The sequence below is a fragment of the Numenius arquata genome, chromosome Z (genome assembly GCF_964106895.1).
Source record: "Numenius arquata chromosome Z, bNumArq3.hap1.1, whole genome shotgun sequence".
Taxonomy (NCBI): domain Eukaryota; kingdom Metazoa; phylum Chordata; class Aves; order Charadriiformes; family Scolopacidae; genus Numenius; species Numenius arquata.
This window is the reverse complement of record NC_133616.1, coordinates 71,571,477-71,577,476: the sequence shown is the minus strand read 5'-3', so window position 1 is coordinate 71,577,476 and position 6,000 is coordinate 71,571,477.

Sequence of the window (6,000 nt, the reverse complement as noted above, 5' to 3'; positions counted from 1 at the left end):
CACAGATTTGAAAACACATCATTATTCATCAGTGATTTTGCAAGCAATATTTTTTTTAAATCAATCTAGTTATAAAATCATTTATTCTGTGTTCTTTGCTGGTTTGTGTTACTGTTCCAGACTCTATCTATCTGAAATGCTCTGTTGCACTTTAAAGAAAGGTGTTAATTACTATTTCTGGGTAACTTCTTACAGGGGCAGGTGTCTTGCAAATGTGTTCTTGCAATTTAAAATGTTCTTAAAATAGCTTGCTGTGGGCAGCATGTTCCTAAGTAGGTCTAAGAAACACTGATTAAGTAAAGTTCCCGACTTTAAGATGTCAAGAACATCTTTATTGGAAAGAAATCTGCAAATTAACTGGGGTTGATCTGGATTTCTGATTTTTAAGTATAGTTTAATCCTGCTCGAGGCCAATCCACAGAAGTTTTGTTTTTTCAGTTTTTGGCTCAGACCTTTTCAGTTCACGGCATGTCTACTGCAGCACTGCCTTTCTCCCCACTCATCCCACAACCCACATTACTTACTCTGCGGGTTAAGGTAGGACGGGTTATTGGAGCTTGAGGTGAATCAGTGACAATACACTGGGGACACAGAGATAGCTGTGGGAATTGTGCATTTTCTTGTATTTCCTGTTTCTTCCATGTGGAGTTTTTAAAGGACATAGCTATAGTTTAATAACTTGGCAATTCTGAAGCAGAATGGTAGGGAAAAGGAAAGGTTTACCATGATTAGCCAATAAAAATTGTTTGGATAGCACATAGGAATTACTCTTCTTCATGCAGAATAGGTTAAAGAACCAATTCCTCTGTACAACTGGTTAAACCCAGCAGCCTCTGAAGAGTATGTTTCTGGAGAGCACAAGTAGTGTGGCTGGTGGATAAATACGCTGAAACCTGTCTACGATGCAAGAGGCATCACGACAGAAGAATTTCCAGAGGGAATGATCGTTTCTGCTGGAGGATTCCTTGGGCAGTACCACTGAAGACCCACTGAACTGGTCTCTGAGAGGCGAGCGGTGTCAACACCAACACAGTAATGGAAGAAAACTGATTTTTTTTCCTGTCCTGTCCAGAAACTTGACAAGATTTTTACTCTCAATAAGTGTTTTCCAGATATCTAAGCATGACTAATTTTTCCAGAGTAATATTTTAGCATAAAGTCTGTGCAGTTAATTAATTGCTTTATTTGTTGCACCCAGTAACAGAAAGATTTGCCTAAAACTGTATTTCATTGAAGAAAATCTACATAGTTACTGCCAGGGAATGTTAACCTGTAAGTGGATTTTGAAAATAATCCCATGGCGTTTTATTGTTTATATGTAACTACCTTCTCTTTTTAGGTCTACTAAAGAAAATCTACAGAAAACATATTGACTTAGTCCTTGTTCAGTTCTTTGGAAATTAAGGGAGTTACCACTGTATGATTTTTTAAATTCTAAGATAAAAGAATGAAATTTACAAAAGAGTCATTTTAGGTATATATATTTTATATATATTAGGTATACATATATATATATTAAAAAAACCAACCCTACAATGGATTGCAATTTTCTCATTGATTTTATCTTGCATTGAAGGGGGTTATATACAATTACACAGTCACAGGAAGAAATAGCTTTTTTTCCCCTAAATATTACTAGTTAATTAAACCAGGATTTGGTGATCCTAAGATCCCCATCAACAGATTTCTAAACACCCCTTTTGTGTTTTAGTCATGCATTCAGGAAAAAAAGGCATCTTACTAGTAACCACCAATGCTACGTTTATTTAAAATAGTATAAATTAGACATTAGACTCTGGTCTTATGGGTTTGTTGGTTTTTTTTCTTTTTTACTCTTTTTTACTAATTCTAAGTGCCAATATATTTTTGTTGGCCTGTGCAAAGAAGCTTTAAAATGCATTCAGAGAGTAACAGTTCACTGCTCATTTGCTCCATTTTAAAAATCTGACCTTACATATTGTAGTCTCTGTAATTTTCATCTCCTGGTTATCTTGAAAATTTGTGAATACTATTTGTAAGAACAACTGCTTTTTGTACTTTACTACATGAAATATTGGCTTGATTCCTCTGAAAGTCAGGGCTCATTCTGGTAACCAAGTCTGTGGAAATGACTGGTGCATAGTATTTTACCAGATCTTAATTCAACAGATAATTATTCACTGCCAAATATGCACTTAGTTTTTTCACTCACTGACTTTCACAAAGAAATTTGCATTTGTATAAACAATAGTTCCTAGTTATATGCTCATATAATATTTTTTCCAAAGTTATCTTCCTTGTAAAAGACTGTGTTCTCGGAAATCAGTGAGCATCATACATGAAAGGACAGACTTTGCTCTGCTTGTTGCAGAAGTTTGCAGGGTGTATGAGAATTAAGTATAAGGGCGGGAGAAAGGAAAAGAGTGATTTTGAAACGAGTGCTCTTGCTGTACAGACACTGAAAGCCCTCTTGGCAAACTGAACTCCCTCACAAGTCCACGTTTCCCATGCAAAGCTGGGGCTTGACTTCTTTCAAGGTTTTCGAAAATGCCTACTAATTGTTAGCTCTTTGTTTTCTGAATAGCCAGGATGAAATACACAGAGACGGACCAACAGATGTGAGGAGAAGCTCTCTGCTCTGCTGCAGAAAGTCACTGGAAGGATTTCAAACCCAGCTAGATTGCCCAGAACTAACAGGCATCGGGCCGTATTTGCCCTAGCATCTACAAGATTTGCAGGTCTTGTGAAGTTTAATCAGTTTCTTACGAGACACTCAGAAATCACATACAATGCTTGTAGTGAATGCTCATTTAGGAAGAAATTTAAGAAATGGTCTTTGATGCACGATGGATAAAAATAAATATATCAGGTGAGGGATATAAAAAAAAGTAGAGAATAATTATTTCACCAAATTAAGGTGGGACTCTAATATGAGGAAAAAAGTCAATTTGTAGCAATATCAAGCTCAAGCTTGCCAACAAATATACAGACTTACAGTGCAGATCCAGGGCTGGAAGAAAATGAGTCTGCCTGTGTCACCAATGCTAGCGTTTCCTAACAGGAGTTCTTACATTTGCAAGTAGTAAATTTCCTTCTTCCTCCTATTTTTTTTTTTTTTTTTTTTTTTGGTCACAACAGAGAGATGTAATTTCTTCTAAAAGAGAACAGCATCTGACTTACATTATTTTAAAACTGACTGCACAGTAGGACAGCACTCTCATCTCTTCTAGCATCAAGCGTCTCTTAAAAAGAAATGGCAAACTTTAATAACTCATTCATTTGCCCTATTCTCAGAGACTTTTCATAGCTCCTTTCCATAAAGACATTCCTCCTACCACTAACCTTTCCTCTGATGGAAAGTTCTCACAGCATCTGTTCATCTGCCAACTATGCAGCATCACTAACAAGTGAGGGAAGACCAAGACGCCGAAGAGACAGCCAGAGCTATTCTGAGCTGAGCCTGACATTAAATTCACCTATATTGTAAAGGCAAATTCATCTTCTTCCCTCAATCCCCTCAAAAAAGAACCAAATGCCCGGTATTATTCTTCACTGAACTGTACTTTTATTGTGAGTTTGGAGTTGCCAAGAATATAACTTTCCTTAGACTCCTTAATTCTGCTCATCCTGTAACTCTTCCACCCTCCATACATGTTACTTCTTACATCACGGAGGGGATGCAGTGCCTTGTTGTTCTGGCCAGAACTTGACTGTCCTCACTATCGATTTTTAAGAAGCAGTAATACTGCCATAGCTAGTGGTTTCCTGAGGAGACACAATAATAGTCCCATGGATTCCTCAGTTAAATGGAAATAACACAAGAAAAAGAATCCCTAGGACAATAATTAGGATTTACACAAGGATTTCTTTTTTACTCATAATTTCTTTCATTTCTTCCTGCCCTGTGCTTTCTCCTTCTGTTCACACCTCCTTCATGCAACAGTCTTGCACTAAGACATAATAAAACAAAATTGCACATACTAGAACAAACTTCATTCCCTTAGAGTTGTAAGAAGCCTCCAAAAAGAAAACAGCTTGCTTGATTTCCCGCAATAATTTTGGTCAAACACAAAGAAAGAGAAACTTCAAGACAACGGACCACTCAGAACTAAGCAGGGACAGGGCTGCTTCCTATAGCTCAGAGCAACACTGGCTGGTTCTCTGCTGTGGGGCCAAGCATCCCAATACACTGACACTCACCACCTTAAAGCAAAAATCCTGATTCTATTCACAGACTAGAAACACTTCTGTGCTGCAAATATTTAAAGCAGCCTGTTTGCTTTTCAAAGATAAAAAAAAGGCACAAACCCCCCACTGCAACTCAACTCCTTGCATAAAGTCCAAAATCTGAGGTCAATCGTGCTAATGCACTTTCTTTTAACCTTTAAGGTTGTATCCAAACTTTACAGCTACAAAGCCACTTAAAGATTTCTCTGTTTCTATGTACTGTTATGCTATTGCCTGTAAGGAGTGGACGACTGCCTTGAAAACAACACTGATATTTTTTCACTTGGTAGTGAAAATCCACTCTTGACTTCAAAGGGGTAAAACTCGTTCCCTATGAAGCAAAGTTTTATTTAAACTGAGCATTCAATCATAAACTGGGCTAATTATAATTGTCTATCTAACTTTTCTTTACTCCTCCCCAGACCAGATGCAGGAAACATTAAAAAAATCCATGGTGACACAAAACCATGATACTTGGTTTAGTGTCGAGGTGTCAAATACTGAAGAATTAAAGATTATGCGTGTTCGGAATAGAGTTTGGCTAGTCAGGTGGCACAGAAGTATGATTTTTTTGCTCATGTTTGTACTTAATACTACTGCACATGGGCTCAGATGCTCCTCAGCTTTAAAAGTTATGGAAATCTTTTCTTTTTAGAAATGGTATTTTATTAATCACTAGTACAAGTTCTATCTTGAAACAATCTATAAACAAATCCCCTCTTAAAACCATGTGTCCCTGAGTACACGTGAAGAGCAAACGCTTAATTCTGTCTTAGTGCTACTGTTTCATTTTAAGAAGTTTTCTGAAAAACTAAGCTAAGTGGACTTAAGCTGATGTACTACCGAAGGGAAGTTGGACCGTGAGGTTACACTGCAATAGCCTTCAGGGGTTCCTTTTTAACGCAAGAAATGAAAATCAGAGATTCCGGCAAACCACGGGCTGCAGGTCCCTACTCTCCGGCACCATTTTGCTGACTTACAGATTTGTCTTACGAAGATGTCAGTGGCAGTCTGCATCAGAAATGTCTCAAACACACTAGCACAGAATAATTACTGGCTTGCGGGAAAAAAAAAGCGCTTTGAAAGAAACATTGCTGCAGTAGCTCATAGACAAAAAATAAGTGTATATACAGTGAAAGAACAGTAGAGAAGCCCAAAAATTTGTAGTGTTTTTAAGTTTTTGCTCAGGAAGAGCATAGCCTTCGGGAAATTTACTGTACTATGGCCTCAACTCCAGTCATAAGAATGAAGGGGTCCGGTTAAATATGACGAAGGAGCCTTCGTGCGAGTGAAAAACAGCATGTTTGAGAGTATCTACGGGAAGAGATACTTGAGAGATCTGCACAGGGCTAAGCATAAGTAAGTGTAAGATGAAACAGCACGACCGTAGCTAGCCGTAAAACGCGATAGCTGGCCTACGGAAGCATTTACCTTACACTGCACCTGAGAACCACGGCAGGGTCCGGCTGTGGCTTTATCCCTTTCCCCATTAAGAGACATTCACTCTGCAATCCGTACCCTTCACTCCTCACGCACGTCCCACCCAACCCGACACCCGCTTCACCGCAGCGCGATCGCTCCTGATCAGGAAAGTGACTTTTAGCGCTCCGACTCCCCGGCCGACGCCAGGCGGGAGGGAGCCGAGTGCCGCCGCCGGCGGACCCGGGGAGACCCGCGTCCTCCCCCGCGCACCCCCACCCCGCCGGGAAAGCCGGTTACCGACTTTCCCAAAAGGCTGCGGGACCGGCAAACCTCGATTCGCGTCGCCTCCGCCTGCCGGGGCCGGTCCTCCTC